The sequence below is a fragment of the Phalacrocorax aristotelis genome, chromosome 3 (genome assembly GCF_949628215.1).
Source record: "Phalacrocorax aristotelis chromosome 3, bGulAri2.1, whole genome shotgun sequence".
Taxonomy (NCBI): domain Eukaryota; kingdom Metazoa; phylum Chordata; class Aves; order Suliformes; family Phalacrocoracidae; genus Phalacrocorax; species Phalacrocorax aristotelis.
The window spans coordinates 11,304,946-11,328,817 of NC_134278.1; positions in this window are offsets into that span (position 1 = coordinate 11,304,946).

Sequence of the window (23,872 nt, forward strand, 5' to 3'; positions counted from 1 at the left end):
ATGGTGCCTGCAGCCCCCTGCTCCCGTTCTTGCTGCCTGCCTGCAAAATTTTCCAGTGGTTCAGCACATCTGCTGTTTATCCTGCTGACCTTTGTACAAAAAAACAGCCTGTCTTTTGCAGTGAAGAGGATGCTCGCACAGAGCTAATGTCCTGAGCCAGGTACCTCCCCAGCTCCTGGGGCAGCTTTGGGTGCTGAGTGCTCAAGAGCCTTGTGCACACTTTGCATGTGTGAGTGACTGGCTGCAGAGGGACTTTTTTGTGGACGTGTGAGTTTTAGTCCACACTATCTCTTGCAGATGCCCTGGAGGGGTTGTAAGAGAAGTGCAACAGCCCTTCACAGGCCCTTTGATTATGTGTTAATGACTTACCGTGACCCTGGTTTCCAGGTCTCTGTTCAATACACACCAGTTCCTCTCAGGCATTGTAATTTGTGCACCTCCACCATTAGTAACAGCACTTTGAGCAGCTGGCTATTTCTTTACCACAAATGTAGACTTGTTTTTATGGCAAAGAAATCAAGCCTACTTCCATTCCAGTATGAAGATGAAAAGTACACTCGTCCTCTGTTTCTCAGTCCTGCCTCTGGCTTCTCCACCATCACTATGTTGCAACAAGAACCTCTCATACTGTAGCTCCAGTCCTCTGAAATGTATTTTGCTTTCCAACTACGTGCTCTTCTCTTTTACTTTTTCCCACAAAGATTCTCAGGGTTTTTTTTAATTGTGGGTTAGAGTGAGGCTGGCCCTCAGACAGATGGGTAGGAGCGTCCTGGGAAGGTGCAAGGCTCTTCCTTACCATAATTTCCATGGGGCAGATGACAGTTACAGTGCTGGCCAGGCCCCAAACTTAACTCTACAAACAAGATGGGGGGACAGAGCCCGGTCAATACCTGCTGCCACCCTGCTGTGTCTGGCAGACGTCGGAGAGGCTTGGGAGGTGGAGAGACACCATATCACTCGGTACACTCTCCATGACGAAATGGGACTGCAAAAGCCTATGTCAAATGAAGCTGTTGCTAATGCAAGCTGTTTCTGGGCCGCTATAATGAAAACTGCACTGAACACTGGGCTTCTGGTGCCACTGAAGTGCTCTGCCTTCCCCAAACTTCCTGGGAAGTGTTTTGAACTTTATTTTTAAAAGTGCAATTAATCACGGACCAGAGCTTGAAATCAGTCCAAGTGCAATAAAAACACCCGAGCAGAGCCTGCTCAGCGCGGCGAGCATTGTTTGCCACGGCCTGACTTCAGGCATCAGGAAACTTCCAGATGTGTTAACTTTGCAGCTCCTGGCTCCTGCAGGAATCTTAACTGCTACCATCTGTATGGGGGAAAGGCTTCAGAAAAGCAGCTCTCCCTCTCCCTTTACTTACGTTCCTCTGAGCACTGAGAGTTATTGCCATACGGCCTCTGCAGTTCCTGCTGGCTTCACCCTCATTGACTAATGACTGCACCCTGCAAAGGTGCTGTTTCTTTCTGCTTCCATCCTTAGGCAGGGAGCATCTTGGCAGAGCGTCTCTGTCGGGTGGAGGACAGGCCCCCTCCATCTGCTCCCGTTCTGCATGTGGTTTACAATACACTACAGGAAGGCATTTTCTCACGCTATTAAGTTTTCACTAGATGCGGAGGGGGATCAGGAATGCCTCGGATGGTGTAAAAATTCCCTCCTTGGTTTGGTTATTAGGATATAGTGGTGGCAGCAGGCAAAATTATAGCCTCCATGAAATCCAAGCCTGCTGCTCTGCCACAGGCAAGGGGTGCACACCATTTCCCTTCCAGGTACGCTCGGACACCTCCCAGGCCAGCCGCAGAGCCTCTTCAGTTACTCCTCAGCCCTCTAACCACAGGGATAATATGTACCTGTGCAAGCTCCCATGTTCGTTCCCAGACCCTGTGGATCTGGCAGCTCTGGGGCTGAAAGGCGCCAAAAGGGCACTTCCAGCTTAGTCCCTGCCCTAGGGAAGTTTTCCTTCCTTCAATCTGCCTCTTTTTTCCAAGAAGAGGTTGTCTTTAGCTGTGTGTTTGTCACCTTTTTCTCTTCCCCAAAGACTTTCAAGTAACAACCCCATGCACGAACTCTGTAGACGGTCTTAATCAGCCTAATCACACTTAGCACTTATAAAGCACTCTGCACATCAAAAGCTCCTCACACGTGTAAATTAATCAGCCTTTTCACTACGCAGAGGATGGAGGTGAGCAGGAGCTACAAACCCCATTTTGTAGATGCTGAGGCTGACACACGGAGAGGTTCGTTGCTTTGTCCACGGCCACACAAAAGGTTAGTATCATAGCTGGGATCAGAAATCCCTGGCTCTTAAACTGTGCTCAAACCACCAAACCTCATGGCAGAGCCAAACTGGAATGGCTGGGTCCAAACCAAAAGTGAGCAGTGCCCAGGACTAATTTTGTCTGATGGCGTTTTTATGAAGCTTGTGCAAAATACATAAAAGACTGGTGTCATCTTGGGATTTATGACTGTGTTTCCTTCAGAAACCCTGCAGATCATTCAGCCCCCCCCAGCACCCAGATAAGTCCTGGAAATAAAAACCCAGTGAAGTGGTTTGTGACAGCAGAGACATGGTGTAAGACCAAGAGTTTGGGTGCTATCACAACAAAACCGATAATGAAGTGCACCTGCTCAAAAGCAAACCTACGTGTGAAGCCTTAAAATAGCAGAGCAGTGAGTGAAAAAAAAGGAGGAGCAGGGAAGAAGGGAAAGGAGAAGCCCAACAAGAGGGACTCTGGTAATCCAGGCTTCTCTGGTGGAAGCTAAAAGGAGGTACTGGTTACCTGCCTGGTAGAAATATGGCTGGGTACGCTGGCACCCAAATATAAAGTTGAACCTATGTGTTCAAGACATAGTTTTGCCTGCCTCATGCTCCTGGCTGGGAATAAACCAAATGGCATGAGGCTGTATGATTTTAAGAGATTATCACACTTTCCCATATTTTGCCTTAACACCCTGTGGCTCCAAACTGCTTCCCCTTGTGTGGGTTCAACTTCTTGCCCTGCTCCTTGGAGGAAGGGGAATGTGACTCAGCCACAGTCCCATGGAGCAGCTCCAGTTATCCTGCAGGCAAGTCAGACCTGCTGTCCTTCAGGCTGTATGTGCCCCAGGTTGATGTCTTCTGAGAGGAGGGACGTTTTCATAAACACTGTGCCAAAGAAGAGGCAGGATGCAGAGACATCCAAGTTACTCATCCTGGCTTAAACCCCACAGGATGTCTCAAATGACTGAAGTGTAGGCTGAAATACAGGCTTAAACTGTACATTTGGGGATTTTGGCATTAGGTGACTGGCCACAGAGAGGTCCAATATGAGATGACCAAGTAGATAACCCCAAATGACAGCAGAAAAATTACCAGGTGGAGTTATATGTTCCCAAGGGGTTTTGGCATCACTAGTGGCAGCCGTTGTCTAGACTTTATTATGACAATATCTGAGCAGAGAAATTATGGTCATAGGGGAGAGCAATACCTATTTTTTGCCGATCTTGGGTTTTTTTCAGCTGTTGATAAAATTTTGAACTCAAGATATTTTGAAATCTCAATTTTTATGCCAGTGCAGCTTCCATTTCTGAGAAAGTCCCCAAACGGGGACCAACAGAAATGAGATGTGAAATGAGAATTCAGATTTCACATTAGAATTAGAAATTGTGAAGGGCAGTTATCTCACCCTCTCCACTTTCCATGCAGGACAAATTTGCTCCCTCCAATTTTGAGTGCTTTCAGTGCTATTTTCTTAATCTGGTGGAACAGACCTTTAACTAGGAGATTAAAATGTTGTAGTGTAATTTATCAGGAGGCAGATAAAATATATTTAAGGAATGTAGATATGTGTAAACATGTTAAACAAAGCAAGGATTTTAGTATCCAATCTATACAGGAGGTTGCAGGAGATTTATCTGAGCAGCCATTCTAATGCATGTTAATGGTGTAATAACAGAAGCGAGAAGCAAGCTGGAAGACACCACCTGTGACAGTTGTGACATAGTGGAAATAATTCAGCATCACTCATTAAAAGGCTGAGCAAAGGGAAAGGAAACAGAGAAGTCAGGAAGAACCTGATACAGCAGAAGAAGAGAAAGAGCTGTTGTTGCTTCAGAATCAGACATAGTTTCTATCTTCTTTGCCATTTCTCAGCTCATTACCCCTAAAACAGGCTCCAGCTGTACTGGATTGACTTAGCAGAGTCAGCCATCCCTATTTCACAACAATCTTCTCACCAAGTCTTTCACTAAAAATGAAAGCAAGAACGTTTTGGTTCAACTGACTTCATGTGATAGCTCTGTAAACTGCCAGTGATCTGCAGACTGGATTTGGAATCCATCACCCTCAAACACCTTCCCAGTTGGAAGATTTTCCTTGCTTGTTTGCTATTATCCTTGCATTCTTGCTGCTTCATTTTCACCCGTATGTCCAGCAGTACCACAAACACCGTTCCTACACAGTTGCACGGAATGCTGTCCCAAGTGGTCTCATTAATATCTGTGTAGACTAGGCAGGATTATGATGTTGTGAATGCTGGTTTTATTTACAATGCTCCTCAATTCAGGGAATGTTTGTGATTCTGGTGACTGATGGTGCTACAGATGTTGCACCACAGCCGTGATGGCAGCTGGAGTGTACAATGTGAGAACTGAAACTCTGCTTAAAGCTTCTGCAGTAACCCAGGAAAATAATACTCATTCTTCTCCCATCCCATTCGAATACACACGTGTGGACCACTATGGCCAGATGGCAGCTTTTACAATGTTTATTTCTGAAGGTCTTCAATATACTGTAGAGCAGATTTTCTTTAGGATCTGAGTTGAATGCAGTTTGCTAGACTAAAGTTGCACAGCTGGCCTGATTCACTCTGATCAGGTGTGTAAGTGTATGTTTCCATCTTTTCTTCATCAGAAAAAGTAAATAAAAAAGTACATCCCAGTTCATTGCTGCATTCTGCAAAGGCCTGCGCTCTGCCCTATGGTTTGTTTTGGCAGACCAGGTTGTGCAGATTTGCAGATCTGGCTGTGGGTGTCATTTCCAAACACGTTCACTGTTAAACAACCAGCATCTGATCCATTCCTATACAGAAGTCAGGTTCCCAGTATCTCTTTAGAAGTGGGAGTGAAATAAAAATGTCATCCAAACATCATGATGCCTTGTATAAATTTGGCCCTATGGCCAAGCTTCAGGACCTGTCTCTGCCTGAATGGGGTCAAACCAAATGGCATGCACAAAAAAATCTGGACCTCATCCTCTGTAGGTACTAGGCTACATCCCTAAAACCTAGGTCCAAGCATAGAAAGACTTTAGTTATCTCTATTCCAGAGGTTGGTTCCTGTGGATTACTGAGCAATTCAGTGGCTCAGACAGCCTAACACAGTGCTAGAGCCCCACATCCCCGAGGTACCTGAGCAAAGGTTCTTTCATCTGCTCAGCTGCTCCCTGGTGTGATGTGATAGGCGCTGTGCTATTGCCTAAACTTATTTTCATTAAGGTCTGTGATCTGTGTGTATTTGTTTGCCCAAACCAGCAGGGTACCCAGCCTACGCCTAATTCACTCAGGCTGCATCAAAGACTCATGGCATCCTTCCCCAGTAAACGTAAGTGAGGGGAGTAAGGAAGAGGAGGAGAAGGTGCCCTTTGCTCAAAGATCTTGAAAGACCCAAAGATGCATAGGATGACAAGTGCTGAGGGTCCGGACAGGACTAAACAAGAGAGCTTAACTCTTAACCTAGAAGTCTACTGTGATAGGACAAATAAATAATAACTGCAACCATAATGAAAGTTCTGAGCAGGACAGGGGCGTTGATTCATGCAAACATCCTCAGGATGCATATATATATACACACATACACACACACTTAAGCATGCAGGTACTAAAGTTGCATAGATATATTTTCACATGCATTTTATTTATGTAGCACTTTCCTTTCAGGGATCTTTGTAGACATCAGTGAAATGCTGAAGCAAACAAATATGGAACATGCAGCTCAGATGGGGAAATCCTGACCCTGCTCTGAGCAGGGATGTTGGACCAGATGGTCTCCAGAGGTCCCTTTCAGAGCCAGTGATTCTGTGATTCTGGGAAACAGCCTAAAACAGCATGGGAAATCTGGGGTAGGATCAGATACCTTTACTTCATTTACGCTTCATGCGTGTGATCTAGCCACTCACATCTTGCAGGTGTTGCTTTAAGGGCAGGTTGGAGACCATAGAGCTCATCAGTACATATTGCAGCTCTTTACAATTAAGTCTGCATTTGGTAGCATGTGTCTTACTGCAGTGGTGGTTTCCTACCTTAGCTGTGCAACACCTGAACAGTCCTTTCATTACTATGCAGAAAGTACTTCACCTTCCCGTCTCACAAAAGATCAAGCCAATTTGTTCTTGACGGCATTTTCTGGATCAGCTGAAGCAAAGAACATGTCTGAATCGTGGTACTGTAAATGTCAGAAATAAGATATTGCTCATATGGAGGGGTCTAAGTCCTGCATTGATTTATGGATTAGAGTTTCCCAAAAGTCAGAAATCCATGCAGCATCCCTGAACACTCAATTCTGCATGTGATCCTCTGTCAGCTGACATACACTAATTGTAAATTCATGTATGTGACATGTAGAGAACAACCTACTTGACTTTGCACCTGAGGGGGTTCGTGTGTTGTATGTACTCTGGAAAAATGAAATATCTAATGCCCATTAGTGAGCAGGAATGTGGAGTGAAGTTATAATCTGATGGATGTTAAGCCTCACCAATCAATTTGTGACACATAGACAGAGAAAGGCTAAATCTGTATGAGTAAATAAACCATTCCAGGGAATATTTCTTTGTGGAACTGTTTGAATGGTCTCTGGCATGGCTTTGGCCAGGCCCATAACTCAGGAGTCAGATTGGGCCAAGAACCATTCCCAACAGGTGGTTAGGTTATGACACCTTGTTTTAGTGGCTACCAGAGGCCAACAGTACAGGTGTGGACTATCCTGTGCTTTTGGCTTTGTGGCATTGAAAGTCCTAGGCATTTACTAGCTTAATATGTCTAATTAAACATAAATGGTGTAATTTATTTGCATAGAAGTAGAATGAGCCATGGACCACATCAGCATGGATAGTAGATGAGTCTTCTGAGGGGTGAAGCAGCAGGTTGGCTGGAAAACATTTCAGGTGATATCAAGATGTGAATCCCCTGCTGAGCTTGTGACACAGTTTTACAGATGCAACAATCTTTGGTTTTACAAAGGTAAAAATCTAGAGCTATTAAGATGAGTCGTAACCATATTTGTTGCTTTGAGTTCCTTTGCTTACATTTAGTGCTACACTCCCCAGGGTTACCTGAGACAATGGATGCTGGTGAACCAGCAGTGAGGTGGCCCCATCTCCTCCATCTTCATCATGCACCACAGGTGGTGGTATCTGTGCTGGAGAAGCTTGTGATTTTTGCACTGAGCATGCAGCATTGCTACTAGAAGCCAGTACCCTGCTAAATAAATAGGGCCTGGAGCAAACACAAGATCAGATCCTCTGATCACTGATGAGGGATAATGGCTTACTTACGCACCAGTGCTGCTCTGGAACCCTCCAGCTTACTTAGCTGAGGACTCCAGGACCACTAACACTCATAGTGTACAAACATACACCCGCAGAGCTTATCATACACAGCTGCACTCTTTGTTTTTCCTTTCCTTTCTTATTTGTGCCTCTTCTTTTCCTAAATCCTCTACTGCTACACTTGATCTCTGCTCTTCCTCTTTCACCAAAAGCCTGGCTTCTCAAGGTCTTCCACGAGTACATCTGATGTTGGCTCTTGCTTACCAACTCCCATCACCATAAACTACTATATCAAGCAAGTGTGATTATACTGTATCTTAAGAGCAGAATTTGATCCTCAACACTTTTAAGCAAGTGAATTCACTAGGTTTTTTGAGATACTTTTAAAAATTGACCATCCCATACTTTTTTCTTTCCCTTTCCAGAAAATTAACACCATTTTCATCCAACTTTCTGAAAATTTTGAATACTGTGGTGATATAGATTGCTGTGGTTTCATAATACCCCAGGTGTTCCCTGTCATCACCTGCCTCGTCTATCCTGAAGATGAGTTCAAACCAGAACTCCTAAAGACCACCATCCTGTAACAGCCTAACACAAGCTCAGAAACAGCCTGAGCATCTTGCACAGAATGGGTTTGGCCTTTGCAGGGCTTTACAGGGCTTCCTTGGATCTCTTCTTGGTCTTGGTTATGGAAAATGCCTTGAGAAAAATTTTGTGGAGCTAGTAAGAAGAAAGAATAGTTGGAAATATACATTTAAGTACAGTGTGTCAAAGTGATTTTAGCCCTCCTTTCTCCACACTGAACTCTGAGGTTACACTAATTAAAAATCCCTGAGTCCTGTATATGATCACTGTTGCTGACAAGGTGCTTATTGAGTAAGGTTTAGTGGAGTTGCTCGTTTCCAGGATAAACACAGCAATATAATTAAAAAACAACCAAAATTTTGTTTCCAAGTGGTTTTTCCATTAAGATCAGTTGAACTGAAAATAACCAAACCAAAATAACAGCGTAAAGAGGTGAAATAAAAGGGGAGAAAAGTGAGTGGGAAAAATAATAATTAAAAAAAAACAAACCACTATGAAATAGTTGCCAGGTTTTCTGCTCCGCTACATCAGCTTTGAGCTACTGTAGCCTTGTAATTGTAAAGGGGGAAGCATTGTGGCCAGGCATCCTCACGACAGAGCATTTCTACCTGGAAATGGCCGGCTACAAGAGCTACCTGTGCCCTTCCCTTATCTCAGTAATGGGTAAAATCTGGGATGAGAGTCACACAACCTCTCTTGGGAATAAAAATGGCACTGAGTGGAGCATTCAGCAGACCACTTCCTGGGACTTGGATGGAAGAATTTCCCATTTAGGAGTGCTGACATCAAGATTTTTATTCTGAACCCATCTATTTCCTTCTTAGACTGCTAAAACTTAATCTTTTTCAATGTCTTAGAAAAATTATTCTCAACAAGGCAAAGATTCCTTCTTCAGCTGGCTTTTCCCAAAGATCTCAGCGTTTGATTTGCTTCTAGTTGAATCTATGGGGAAAAAAGGACACATTGATTTCAATAGTAGTAGAGTTAGGCTGGTGCATGGAAAAGTCCTCCCTGTAGCTTTTAGTGAATAATGAATCTAGTTACTCATAATCACTTTTCTCTTATGGTGCCATGATATACTCAGGAGAAATAATTACTACTCATTACACTAACAGTTATAAGAGAGGTGTGCTCAGTGCTAGGTCAAGTGGCACTGGATTAGCAGCTATTTTTCCTTTATACTCCAAGTGGCAGCCCACAAACCCCTTGCACACAGGGACAGACATTAATATGCACATAGCCCAAAATGACTTGAGCCCATCAACCTCCAAGCACTAGTCCATGCTGTTGCATGACATTATTCATGTTCTCCTTTCTCCTGTGCTGTCCTTTTTCAGGGCTTCTTCACGGCAACTGATTTTCCTTTGTACATTGTATATCTTGTTCAGATAAGATATTCACATTTGGATATCTCAGTCAGCTTTTATGTTACTTACTCCGTAGGACCTTCTGGTGAGGTAAAGCAGGCTGGTCGCCCTCGCGGCTTGGTTTATCCCTGTCATAAACTTTAAGCCTAGTATGATGGGTATGTAGGGGGGGTAATGGGACAATCCAGTTGGGAACACGCAGAATGGGAGAGAGATGATGCTGCTGAGAAGATTTCATCCACCCTTCATGGGAGAAAAGGTCACTGAGAGTGACCCATAAAGTGGATGAATTGCCCAAGGAAGATGCCAAAGGTCATACACTAAGTATCTCTGGTCTGTACAGACAACACAAATCACCCTGAAAACTCCCTGCGTATGCAGAGGCACCTTGGAGAGATGAGGTTCAGCCCTTCTCGTTTGGTGGGTCTGCCTAGCAGGCTTGGTGGGATCTGCATACTGGGTGAGGTTTGCTTTCTGGGGCAAGCTGTATTTCCGAGCAGGAAAGCAACAGGGAAGAAGGTTTTACAAGGAGAGTAGCAGAAGGGTGCAATGTATGTGGGACACATACAGTGGCAGAATAAAATGGAGGTGTAGGAGGGAGGGAGTACCTGGAAATGGGAAACCAGATGAGCATATAGCTGAAAATGTAGAGAGTTCTGGTGGGGAGAAGGGAAAGACTGAGTTTGGTAGAGAAGGACAGCAATGAGGTGCTCCAAAGAAAGGAGCAGTAAACACTGTGTAGCAGGTAAGGAAAACGTAATTCTGTCATAATTTTTAGTCTCTTTTCCCTCCAAACATAGATGTCTCTACAACTATGTGCAAGTTTGTATACATCTATATGTCTGTGCCCATACATGTATATGTAAATAAAACACTCCTTTTATGAAATTCATTTAATGGGGGTTTCTGTATATCCTAAATTTTATTTCTTTTCTGACACAGGAAAATTCCCTTAGGCTACCAACATCAGCTGCTTTTGCTTATGCTGCCATCTGTTATGTAAAATAACTAGAATTCCTTTTTTCTTTTTCCCCAGTGGCTTTCCTGTTTTTCAGCTTTGGTCAGCTCTGGTTAGTTTTGTCTTTTTAGCTTTCTTTTATGATGCAAAATAGCTTTTTACTTGTTAAATAAATAAAATATTGCAAAATAGGATAAAAGGATTTATCTCTACATATAAAATGCATCAAGTCTGTGTTAGTTATTTGATAAATACCTTTTGCTTGTCATTCTAGTTGCTGATTTAAATCATAATATATTCCAAAGTGTATGTGTCATTTATGATGGGAGTTGTAGCAAGTCCACTCTGGCTGTATAGTGGCATACGTCAGATCTGAATCCAGATTCAGATTTTAAAATATCTTTGAAATGCAGAGGTGATTCAATTAAGGGTTTCAATTTATAATTTTCATTCCTTTAGGATCCAATACCCTAATTATTGAGCCAGGAACAAAATATCCATAATATTTATACTGCCAATACTTAACAGGGGGCACCATAGGTGGCTTTAAGGTCTTTAGAGACTTGTTAGGTTGACATGGACTTTGAAAATATGTGAAATGCACTGTAGAACAGACTGCACAGTTGTAGTGTTATCTTATTTTAATTCTTGTATTAAAATTAGAACCTTCCTTTTATTTTTGATGATCCTTCAATAAGTTTTAGGGTAAAGCCTCTGCACATCCCCCTGTGTAGCCTACACATTCACAGTTTCTTTAACCTGAAGAAATAGTCACTATACATGTAGAAAATTCAATTTATATCTGACCAAAGGGGTTTTACAGAAAAATTACAGGATTCAGTTGTCTATATTGTCCTCAGAAGACAACAAATGCTGTGATGTGATGTCTATCCTTCTAGCTCACCTTTTCCCCAGGAGTCTGTGCGCCTCCCTTTGTTCCCTCAGCTGGTGGAAATTATCTTGGAGTTTACAAACTCTCTATGTCGCAAATGTCACTTTATAAATGTAAGGGGAGGGGAGGCTTTGCCAGTTTTTAGCCTCAATTTTGAGCTAGATTTCCAGGAGGAGAGGAAATGTGATGGCACAGGACCAGCCACAGAGGATTGCTGACCCTCTGTGGTTTTCAAAGAAGGGGCAATCACTGCCTGATGCAAAATAGTTCCTCAGATGTGAACTTCTATGGGGGAACTGGGAGGGAAAGGGCTGTGGTTGCCTCTTGGTGCTGATCAGGGAGAAGCAGAGAGGGAACGACAGGAACTGCTCTCATCTGGGACTGTTGTATCTGCTGGCTTCCAGCAGATGAGGTGGTGGAAATAGTACAGCATTCATAAAGTTTATTGTTTACTAAAGCATCTGAACCCTTTTTGAGATGAAAAGCCACAAAACCCATGCAAAGGCTGCCTGTCTCTGTGTGTAAGTGCTAACTTACCATGTGCTCCTGTAGATGTACACTGTGGCTCCACAAACTCACCACCTTCCCTGGATAACTCTCAGTGTATTTAAATGATCAAGATGTCCTACCTGGGAGCTGTGAGTGTTCTAAGGGCCCGCAGCGATGGGTTTGTGGGCCTCTGCTTCCATGATGGACTAAGTGACAGAGGTGACGGATCTCATACCACTTAAATTCAGATACATAAAATTTGTCACCTGTCTCAGCTGCTTTTTCTGGATATCCTTTACAGTCATTACAGGGAAAATAGGAACCTGCAGGAAACTTTTATTCTAATCTAATTTTGACATTTACTTTTCAATGGGAAAAATATCCACTCAAAGTGCTTCTTTGACACCACAGGTGGCAGAGAAAGCCTAAACCCAACTTTTTACACATTGAAATTCAGGTGAAGCTGATTCTACTTGGAATCTGTGCCTGACATATCCCACAAGTCCTAGTGAGACACAGCAAAGCTGAAAGCAGGTGAGCTGAGATCCAGCACAGTGGGCTGAGAGGTGTCCAAACACGGGGATGTTGACTGGATCAGTGGCACCAGCACAGACCCAACCAAACTTCCTTAAATTCACTACCATATGCCAGTCACAGACCAAACCAAATGCAGCTCCACAGAGATGTTTACAGTCAAACAGTAAGGTCCCCTGGAGTAAATAAGTAGTGTGTTTTAGGGTTTCCTCTGCACGAGCATTCAGCTACATCTTTAAGGCTACTAAATATGGGGGAGAAATTACAAATCTACAGTTTTTACTCTATGAAAGCCCTCTAACTACATATCACATATTTACTGAACAATTTCACAGGAATTCTCCTGTTAGGAACCTGCAGAAAAGCTGTAATTAGTAAGTTACCCAAGCCGCAGAGCAGTGGAGTTTACTCCATGAAATGTGCCTTTTGGGGGGTTACAGGGAGTTTAGAGAGATTTGTATATTAGGAAATTTGAGTTGGGACAGGAAGAGAAACCTTTCTGTTACATGGCAGATGCACTGAGCACTATGATGAGTTGCTGAAGCTCTTCAGTCATGACAGCATGTTCAGTACCACTAAGAGAAACAAGGATTTATAAGGGGAAAGAAAAATCAGTAACTTGTCCTGTCTGTCACTTTAGAATGATATATACTTGGATTGCTTCCTCCTCCACTGACTTGCAGCCATCTTCAGGGTTGGGGCAGGTGCAGCTGTTCAAACAGCATGCAGCAACCCTAAACCATGCAAGGAAGTGGGGAGATTTATCATCACTCTCCATCTGCCAGGAATACTAGGAGGACAGTTGAAATTACTTTACATCCCCAAAATACTGCACCTCTTCTGACAAAAATATACCAGGGTATCTTTAGTGTCCAAGCATATGACTTCTTTGTTCTATGGCCACCAAAGCAAGGGCCCACCATTGCAAGTCTCATGGAAGGAGCAATACTTACTTTTCAGCTCAGTTTTGATAAACTGAGAACAAGCGAGTGTTTTGACTGGGAAAGCATTATTTAATGGGAGTACTGGAAATAACATGTTCTGATTTTTTCCCCCCTAATCTCTCTAAAAATGCAGAGAAGGTGAAAGAGCTTATGTGGGGATTTGGGCAAAACTCCTTTTGTTTATGGCCATTTCTGACTCTCCTGTTGACACATTACTTGATCAACTTCTCTGCAACTAATCTTTTTTTCTACCAAAAGAAGGTGGAATAGTCATTCCCATGTAATTATTTTCAGGAAAATATTCCCAGCTTGAAGATAACTTAGGAGTGTTTACCTGACCATGAAAAGAAGCTGCTGTTCTAGCTGTGTTAAGGAGCCAGAACTATGTTGAGCAGTGCACAACAAAGGAGATCTACAGGATTTATACAGATAACACATCTAGCATTGTACTGGAAACTTTTGTAATCAGTTTAGTTGAAACTCAGACACTGGCTGGGGCTGGCAGGGCTTCACTCATTTGTTCAGGGTGCAGGATTGTCTCCAGAGCCCTCAGAGCATGAAGAAAATCACAGGCAGGGTGGCCTTTTGTATTTGCATGACCCAGGCATGTTGTACTAGTGAGACCTATCGTACATATTACACAAGTAAAGGGTATGATCCTACAGCTGGGGTTTGGATCTCTCACACAGGCTCACCAACAATGAGGCGCTGAAAGCGAAAAGCTATCTGAGGCCTCATGCATCTGTATTTTTGGACAATGAAGCCTCCTTCTCTGGTTGACATATCCAATGTTGCTTCTGGTGTGGATTTAAGCAGCTATCATGTCAAGGATTTACAAAAATTCAAGCAACGGAGTATAGCCCAGGGATCCAGCAAGCACATTTTAAATGGTATAGCTAGGCATTTACTGAGATATTTCTTTCTGCAAATTATATTACCTGTTTTTCACACATACTTACAGCCTTTGTCAGTAGAGGCATAAGGTACTATCATAAGCCCTATTGAAGTATTCACTCTGAGCTGCATTAGTAAAGCCAGCAATTCAAGCATTTATTAGAAATGCAATTTTCAGACCTTTACATGCAACCAGGAATTGTTTATTACTAGCCAGGTCCATTTGGCGTCACATATTCTTCACACATGGCCTACAGAAGACCAGCCTGGAAGCACAGAAGAGCAGGGTTGTCCTGCTGAGCTGCACATCGCTTTGCTGATGGCTTTGCTTCCTCCCTTAGCCATCATCCCTCTTGTCTATCTGAACTGCAAGCTGTCTGGAGGAGGGACTCTCCCTCACTCACTTACACAAAGTAGTCCCAATGTAGAGTGAGGTCTGTGGTCAGTACTCTACCAAAGACACATATACATTTTCAGAGGAATAACAATACATTTGGAAGTGGGAATTATCTGCTTTTCCTCTTTGAGCTCCCTGTAATGAGAGCTGCTTACCAGTCCACCAGGAGCCAATAAGTCTTGTCCTTTTATTCCCTCTCACCCTGACTTTGCTACAGCTCTAAAATTTCAAGATATGATATTCCTAGTTGTGTTGAACCTTACTTTCTGAAAGACAAAAATCTGGGTACTCTCTTTCTGAAAGTGTGACTTGCAGCAGGAAAAAATCCTCACAGGAGGTCTGCATTTCGAGATTAATTCCTCTTAATTCTTCTAATTCCTGAGGTCAGGAAATCCCTAGGAGGAAGAAGTCAGGCAGAGGAACCAGGAGACCCGCATGGATGAGCAAAGAGCTTCTAGAGAAACTCAAATGGAAGAGGGAGGTTCACAATATGAGGAAAAAGGGACTGGCCACTTGGGAGGAATATAGGAACATTGTCAGGGTATGCAGAGGTGCAACAAGGAAGGCCAAAGCCCACGTGGAACTCAATCTGGCAAGGGTTGTTAAGGATAACAAGAAGGGCTTCTTCAAATACATCAGTAGTAGAAGAAAATCTGGGGAAACTGTGGGCCCGCTGCTGAACAAGGAAGGGGCCCTGGCGATGCAGGATGCAGGGAAGGTAGAGTTACTGAATGCTGCCTTTACCTCGGTCTTTGCTGCTAAGGCTGGCAATCAGGCATCTCAGCCCCCAGAAAACAGAGAACAAATTGGGACAAAAGAAGACTTACCATCGGTTGCGAAGGACTGGGTCAGAGATCACCTAGGCAAACTGGATCCTCGCAAATCCATGGGTGCCAATGGGATGCACCCACTAGCGCTGAGGGAGCTGGTGGATGTTCTTGCTGAGCAGCTCTCCATCATCTTTGAAAGGTCATGGAGGACAGGAGAGGTGCCCAAGGACTGGAGGACAGCAAATGTCCCTCCAGTCCTCAAAAAGGGCAAGAAGGAGGACCTGGGGAACTATAGGCCAGTCAGCCTCACCTCCATCCCTGGAAAGGTGATGGAGCAGTTCATCCTGGAGGTCATCTCCAGGCATGTAGAGGAAAAGAAGGTTATCAGAAGTAGTCAGCAAGGATTCACCAAGGGAAGATCATGCTTGACCAACCTGATAGCCTTCTATGGTGGTGTGACTGGCTGTGTCGGCAAAGGGAGAGCAGTGGATGTTGTCTACCTTGACTTCAGTAAGGCATTTGACACTGTCTCCCATAGCCTCCTCACAGGCAAGCTAAGGAAGTGGGTGTCTTTCCTGTGCGGGTGCCAGAGCAGCGGAACAGGCTGCCCAGGGAGGCTGTGGGGTCCCTTCCCTGGAGATATTCAAAACCTGCCTCGATGCGTTCCTGTGCCCCCTGCTCTGGGTGTGCCTGCTCAAGCAGGGGGGTTGGACAAGAAGATCTTAAGGCCTTCCAACTCCTATCATTCTGTGATTCTATGAAATAATGTGAGAAATTATATAACACAAACAAAACATGGTTTAATGGGGAAACTTAGATTGAACAAATATCTTTCCTGTTAGGATGCTTATTATGAAAACTGCTCATGGCTGCCAAGGGCAGCCTTTCACCCAGGGTTCTGCTTTCTTTCCTGGTCTGAGTACTTGTCTCCTAAAAAATAGTTCACCTACAGCCTTACAAAAGATGCTGCACCTCAAGCAGGTAAGAAATAGCTGCTGTACAAATGTGCCATATGATTTTTAAAACTATTGCTGGTAGATATTTCTACAAAGAACTGCAGATATGGTGGAATTCAATGTAAAGGAACCCCCACTGTGGATCAGAAGCATTTTCACTTCTGTCATCAGGGGTACAAGAAGTAAGTTACTTTGGCTTCTAGCTACAATATTTACCAGTACCTGCCACTATATAAGTGGATGCTTAGGCTAGCACATTGTCTCTATTTTATTCCGTGCTGCTTTCAAGCAAACCTTTGAGACACACTGTAAGCACCACAAGCCCCAAGGCTGAGCAGCATGGCTGCACACCTCTGGTGGGTGTCCAGGCACTGCCCCAGCCCTGGCCTGGTTTGGTGCCCGGCCCCTCTGGAACGGCCGCAGGGTATTTATCACTTGTGACTAACTCACCCGTTTCCCACCCCTGTGCAATGTATGCTGCTCTCTATCTGCAGAATACATAAGTCATGAATAACTCGTTCTCAGTCATTGTTGCAGCTGAAAGATGCTAGAAAGGAAATCTAAGTTGTTTCAATTGTTTCTGTGCAGGTTGTTCAGCTCAAGAAAGGAGAGAAACATGCAGCAGCAAGTCTACCTATGAATGGTTTTAGGGAGGGTGAATCTGTGGGTGTAACTATGTCATCCAGTGTACCCAAGTTCACAAACAGGCCTATGATCCTGATAAAAAGGGGCAGAAAAACAGAGAAAGAGAGAAGAAAAGAGAGAGGGAGAGAGAGGAGAGAGAAAGAGAGAAGGAAAGACAGACAGTGAAAGAAGAAAGACAAAGATGGAAGGAAGGAAGGAAGGAAGGAAGGAAGGAAGGAAGGAAGGAAGGAAGGAAGGAAGGAAGGAAGGAAGGAAGGAAGGAAGGAAGGAAGGAAGGAAGGAAGGAAGGAAGGAAGGAAGGAAGGAAGGAAAAAAAACCAGAAAAAATAAAAAAGACACCAAAAATAAATAAAAATAAGAAAAAAGGAAGAAAAAAAGAAAGAAAGAAAAAAGAACAGAGGAAGGTAAACTTCTACATCCTGTTTATAAATTATTACTTTCCACATAGCATAATTTTCATCACTGAGTCAAAATATGAGTTTTAACATAAAAAATGTACTTAGGAAGTGAAACATAGCAAATACCATAATGATGGCAATATAATCACAGACAGCAGTAAACTGGAATGGCTCAAGGGCAGGCAGACCAGCTCTGCAGACTAGCACCAAACAACGCTCCATACCCAGATATCAAGAGACAATATCAAGCCAAATTAATAACTCTGAACAACTTTTGCTCTCAAACTGTTCAAATCCATATCTGACCTCTGCTGGCCAGGTTTTTCAAGTGTCTTTACATGTTCCATTTACAGAACACCACATGCCAGCTTCCCAGGCATGGCTGAGACTGGTAGGTGATATTTTGCATGCTGCTATTTTGTTTCCTCTCTCAGTGGAGGAATTACACCAAGTTTTTAAGCAACTGAGGAATCCAACCACTATTTCTAACTGTTCTCCAAACCCTGAGCAGACACTAGTGCTTTGGAAGATGGCATTTGGCAGAGTAAGGTATATGACCAGTCTCCCAACAGATACCCAGGCAGCGTGGCCTTGTTTTGCTCGCCTGCCTGGGAACTCCCCGAGTCAGGTTTCCCACGGGCTAACACACCTTGCTGCCACCCAGACACAGGGACAGCTACAACTGCATTGACAGGAAAAAACCCACCCTTTGCTTATAGAATACTTTGTGGCCAGGTTATTATTAACACAGATTTTCATGCTCATGTTCTTGCTGCATTTATATAAAATAGAATTTACTTTACTTGCTTGTTTTAAACTTTTAGGAAGTGCGGAGAGAACGTGCCTGCATGGGAACATGCTGGACTGGCCATCAAAGAGGGATGAGTTCTCCTTTTTGACTGCAAAACTGCATCTGAAATGCATGTGGCAGGTAGTTGATTAGTTTAATACATCACTGAGAGGCATTCACATACTGGGTGTGTTACAGGGACATGGGACAGCACAAATAAACCACGGTGAGATGCATATCACAGAGGTACAAGTCTCCACAAACACCCCCACCTTGTGCTCAGCCCTCACTGAGAGCCATCACCTTATAGGGCTTGGGGAAGCGTCCCTCCTCCCAAGCACTGTAGAGTGAACCCTGGTTCTTTGGGAAAAATACCATATAATTTCCTGTGAACACCTGGCAATGTCAGCTACCTGAACACTAATCACAGCTAGACTCTAAAAGTAGTTTCAGACACAAATTGTAGCACTCATTAGAATTACCAAGTTTTAATGGTAGGGTTTGTGAGTTCTTCTGCTATAATATATAGTGTATTGTGCACAGGAATCAATAGCTTGACATGAACTTAAATGTATTTTCTTCTTTCAAGCATCAATACATATTACAGTTGGGCTTACACTGTAATCCCTGGCTAGCCACAAAAACCTGTAGACTTTTGGATGCTGGTTCCTTGCTAATGAGCCCACAAGACTGATTTCTTGGTGTAATGACATCAATGTGACCTCATATTTCCATGGGAAAAATCACTGACAGAAGATATCAACACAAGTCAAATCCTGAAATCCTCTCCTGAGCAGAAACTCTCATCAAAATCAATAGGACCAAAGATGTAAGGATCACTCACATATAAGATTCAGGGCTGCTCTTTCAATCTACATATCTAAAATATACCTGTTAAAATCTGTCAGATCAGTTTGCTTTGCATCTTTTCTTGCCAGCATGAAAAGTGCCTTGATGATTGCACAATCACAGTCCTTCAAAGAATAGCTCTGATTTGGCTTAAAAAACTTCATAATGCTGGGTTAGCCTCATAGACTACACTTGCCTTTGGGACGAATGAGATACTTTCAAGCTGAAATCCATGCAGCAGTTCTCAGATTTTAATGAACAGAAAATCTTTGTTAGAAAGACAGGTTAGACTTGATTTTTTTTTAAGATGAGAAAATACTGTCAGTAGCAGTGGGAAGGAGTTAACGTGTGTTCACTGGTTACAGCAGTTACAAGATCTTGTATATGAAAAAAGGATTAGAGCAGCATGGATTTCACCTATTCTAGACCTGGAAAATTTAGTTACAGGTTCATATTAGCGAGCAAATGACATGAGCTGATCCCAGTCCTATCAACCCTAAGGGGAATTCTGTCATTCATTTTCTAAGGAACAATTCTTATTTATTTTCTTTATTCCATGCCCAAGAACCTTAGCTGAGCAGCTCAGGGATTTAACTTTGCAACACGCTCCCAGAACACTAGAACACAGACAGTGCAGAAGACCTGATTTTAAATATGTGTCTTAGTAGAGGCACTCCTATAGGAACATGGAATGAAGCCTATTGTGTAGGTAGCAGGCAGCCATGGAAATCAAGGACCGCAGGCTGGATTTAAGGGCGGCAACATGAGCTCCTAATGTGAAGCAAAAGGGTAGAATGTGATTCATGGGTGTATGAACAAGGAAGTAGTAAGCAGGAGTGGGGAGCTGATCTTACCTGTCCCCAGTGCTCTAGTAAGACTAATAGCGGCATAGTGCAAAGAGTTCTGGTGCCCATATTTTAAATGGGAAAAGTTGGAGGCAGGTCAGAGGGAGGATGAGAGAAAATGTCTCTCTCTAGTGAAAGCCTGGAAGGGATCTCTCTGCTTACCTTATCAAAAAGATGGAGACATGACTTGATTAAAGTGTACAAGTACCACCACAAGAAGATAATACCGTATGCAAAAGATCTCCTTCATCTAGTGGAAAAGCACAGCAGGAATCAACAGCTAGAAGCTGAAGCCAAACAAATTCATACAAAGAAACCCAGGCATGCATTATTAATAGTAAAAGCAATTAATCCTGGGAACTACTTACCAAAAGTAGGGTTGGATTCTCTGTCTCTTGATGTTTTCAGATCAAGATTGGATGTCTTCCTAGTAGAGATGCCCCAGGCAAACCCCTGTGAAAGGGAAGCAAGGTGAGACATAATAGTCCATGATACACCATCAGACCAGTTGACTGGATGATCCTGTTGTTACTACTCACGGGCTCTACCCCTGCTAATAAATTAAAGTGTCAGGACCCAGGTCCAGACTCCAGAACATGATCAGCTATGACATTAAATTGTTAGGATAGTCCCTCGCATGCTGTTGGCCTGGGTCAACTAGCCCTCTCCCAGACACACTTAGCACAGTTTGGGAATGAGTATAGTCCAGGGCTATAGAAAATTTGGACATGGGCACCCTATTTTGGAAAGGAAAGGAATGTAATGGTGGTACATACTGACCAGATCACCCTGTTGTTGGCAAAATCCATTTTTGCCTGTATTACTTGCAAAGGCTTGAGTCGGCTACAGCTGCACAAGGTTCAACACCAAGGAAGAGAAATGCCTGTGAATCAGATATTCCAGAGCTGCCTCCAAGTAGGTGGAATGATGTTGCCACACTCACAGCTTTGATGAGCCCTAAAAGGGAAAAAGGAAGAAAGTTTTGACATATTTTGAATATTCAGAAAGGATAATTGTTTCCTGCAGTAACTGACATTCCATAGGAGTAGTGTATTCCTGCTGGTCATGTCCATACTAGATAGAGCCGTTGAAGCAGTGCTTCCCACACAATCTTTGCAATTAGGCAACACAGAGCCTGATAACTGGGATCTTTTAAATGTCAACATAGCTCCTATTCACATAGCTCACTTGATGCTCATTAGCAGCATCGAGTTAACGTGTTTTGTTGCTGATGGTGATGATGTACAGGGACCCAACTGCTACCCCTCCATGTCTGCTGTAATAGGAAAACAAGGAGTGCAAGTTCATTACAAGATTCAGTATCTCATCTCAGGGATCCCAGAACGATGCTCTTCACTGTTTTCAAGTGCTGGAAGCATTTCTTGCCTCCTGAATACTAACCCTCAGGCTTTTCACAGAAGAAAAAATCACATACTCTCTGACTAAAGCTTTAGCAGGCTCTAAACAATATCTACAGTGAAATTGCATCTACAATGCATGTTTTCCAGCAGTGTTGAACCTGGCAGCACATTAAATATTGTATGGGCCATAAAGACAGTTGGGCAGTAGCTGATGGGATACCACAGTGTGCATCAGATGTCCCTAATGCATAGTTTGGTCCGTTGGGAGGGAAGGGACAAAAGAGTGGCATTATAGCAAGCCTCTATGCAAAGACTTCCAGACTTCATCTCCATTCATAAATTGACCAACACAGAACCCCCAAGAGAAAACGGAATAGTGTTATCCTTTCTTCTACTCGAAGCAATCAAGACAGAAAGGCTAGGTGCTTTTGGTTCACAAGATGTCCAAAGAGAACTGAAGGACAGGTCTCCATTGCAGGTTGCTGTACAGAGACACGATGTAGCTTTATGAGCACTGCATACCTCCAAAACAGATGTTTTCTTCCATGCTAGGTACCATAGTGCCAGGACTAATTTAGCAGACAGTTTCTGAATGAGGGAGTTTAGCATTAGTTCACGTATCTCCACAAAATACAAACCAGCCTTGTGCTCTGTGTGTATTGCAAGACTCTCTTGTCCAAGAAAACTGAGAAATTCTGAGTCTCGCCAAAAGAGCACTACATCTGCAGCAAGGGAATGCAAAAGGACCCTTTTCAGTCCTTCTGCAAGCCTAAAGATCCTATGCTGACAACAAGGTCATCTATCTCAGATCAAGGTTTGTTATTTTTGTGAAACTCAGATCACTCAACACCTGGAGGCAATTTCCTAAGCATCTGCATTTTTACAATGTGAAGCCAAGGTGGGATGAAAGGGCAAAGCCCAGTCAGCTCTCAGAAATCCTGGCACTCCTGGGCTTTGCAAGTTTGTCTTAGCTGAGTAAAGTTGTCATTTGCAGGGTATCCGTGAAAAGTTTCTGGTTTAAGTGAAGCAACACTGTGGTTGTGGTTTTCCCTTCATTATACAGAGCACCCATATTTTAGAAAATTTCAGTCACATTTCACCCTGGCCTTAAAAAATTATGTCGTAACAAAAAGTGGATATAACACTGAAAAGCAGCACTCTGAGCAGAGGATACAATTTTACTAGCAAAGCGTAGAGAGGCCCATGGGCTGGCCATCACTAATCCCCGACCTGGGCCAGCTTGCACTCTCACAGACACAGCTCAGGAGCTGGGCCATTGTCAACAGGCACTTTGGATGTGTCCACTCAGTTTTGGGGGAGAAGCTGTGTTTATTCACAATTGTGCCATCTTAAGATTTATTTCGCCAGGATGTGAGAGAACAAGAGCAAATGAGGCTCTCAGCAGCACTTCAGACATCAGGGCAGGAGGCAGTGAATTACTGTAAAAAAGTCAAGATTCAACTTAGGACACTAAGTCTACATCGAGGTGTCAACACTTGAGTCAAAGGAACAGTTCAGCTTTTACTGCCTGAGACCTTCTTGGTGCCCTACCTGGCTTCTGGACAACATTGCAGAAGACTTTGGGTCTTTTCTGTGCTGTGTCATTTCTCACAGCACCAAGTAAATGTCTTGTGCACCCCAGGATATTTTTCTGGGCAACCAAGCTGAGCCCATAGCCATGGGGACTGGTGACCTGAATTGTGGGCAGGGCTTTGTTTGCTCTACTGACAAGCTCTCCACTGACCATAATGGTCTCATATGTAAAATGCATGCTAGGTGTACTTTCCATGTAGTAACTGAAGTTCCGGAGTCTTAATATAGAGCTGAAACCTACCCCAACTTTCTAAGGATGAATCTTTAAATTCATAATAGATTCCTTTAATGTAAAATGACAAATAAAATCATAGAGGTCTTAATTAAGGTTATTATAGAGAAAAAAATCAGAATACTACTCCTTATTTGTTCTATTCAAAGCACAGAGAGGTACAGATATCAAGGGCTACCAGTGCTGATTTCAATAATTTGTGTCACTTTTCATTCTGCCATTCTAGGTACTGAAACTTTGTCTATGTGAGATGGTATGGATAAGCAAAGAACTTCTAGAGAAACTCAAATGGAAGAGGGAGGTTCACAATATGAGGAAAAAGGGACTGGCCACTTGGGAGGAATATAGGAACATTGTCAGGGTATGCAGAGGTGCAACAAGGAAGGCCAAAGCCCACGTGGAACTCAATCTGGCAAGGGTTGTTAAGGATAACAAGAAGGGCTTCTTCAAATACATCAGTAGTAGAAGAAAATCTGGGGAAACTGTGGGCCCGCTGCTGAACAAGGAAGGGGCCCTGGCGATGCAGGATGCAGGGAAGGTAGAGTTACTGAATGCTGCCTTTACCTCGGTCTTTGCTGCTAAGGCTGGCAATCAGGCATCTCAGCCCCCAGAAAACAGAGAACAAATTGGGACAAAAGAAGACTTACCATCGGTTGCGAAGGACTGGGTCAGAGATCACCTAGGCAAACTGGATCCTCGCAAATCCATGGGTGCCAATGGGATGCACCCACTAGCGCTGAGGGAGCTGGTGGATGTTCTTGCTGAGCAGCTCTCCATCATCTTTGAAAGGTCATGGAGGACAGGAGAGGTGCCCAAGGACTGGAGGACAGCAAATGTC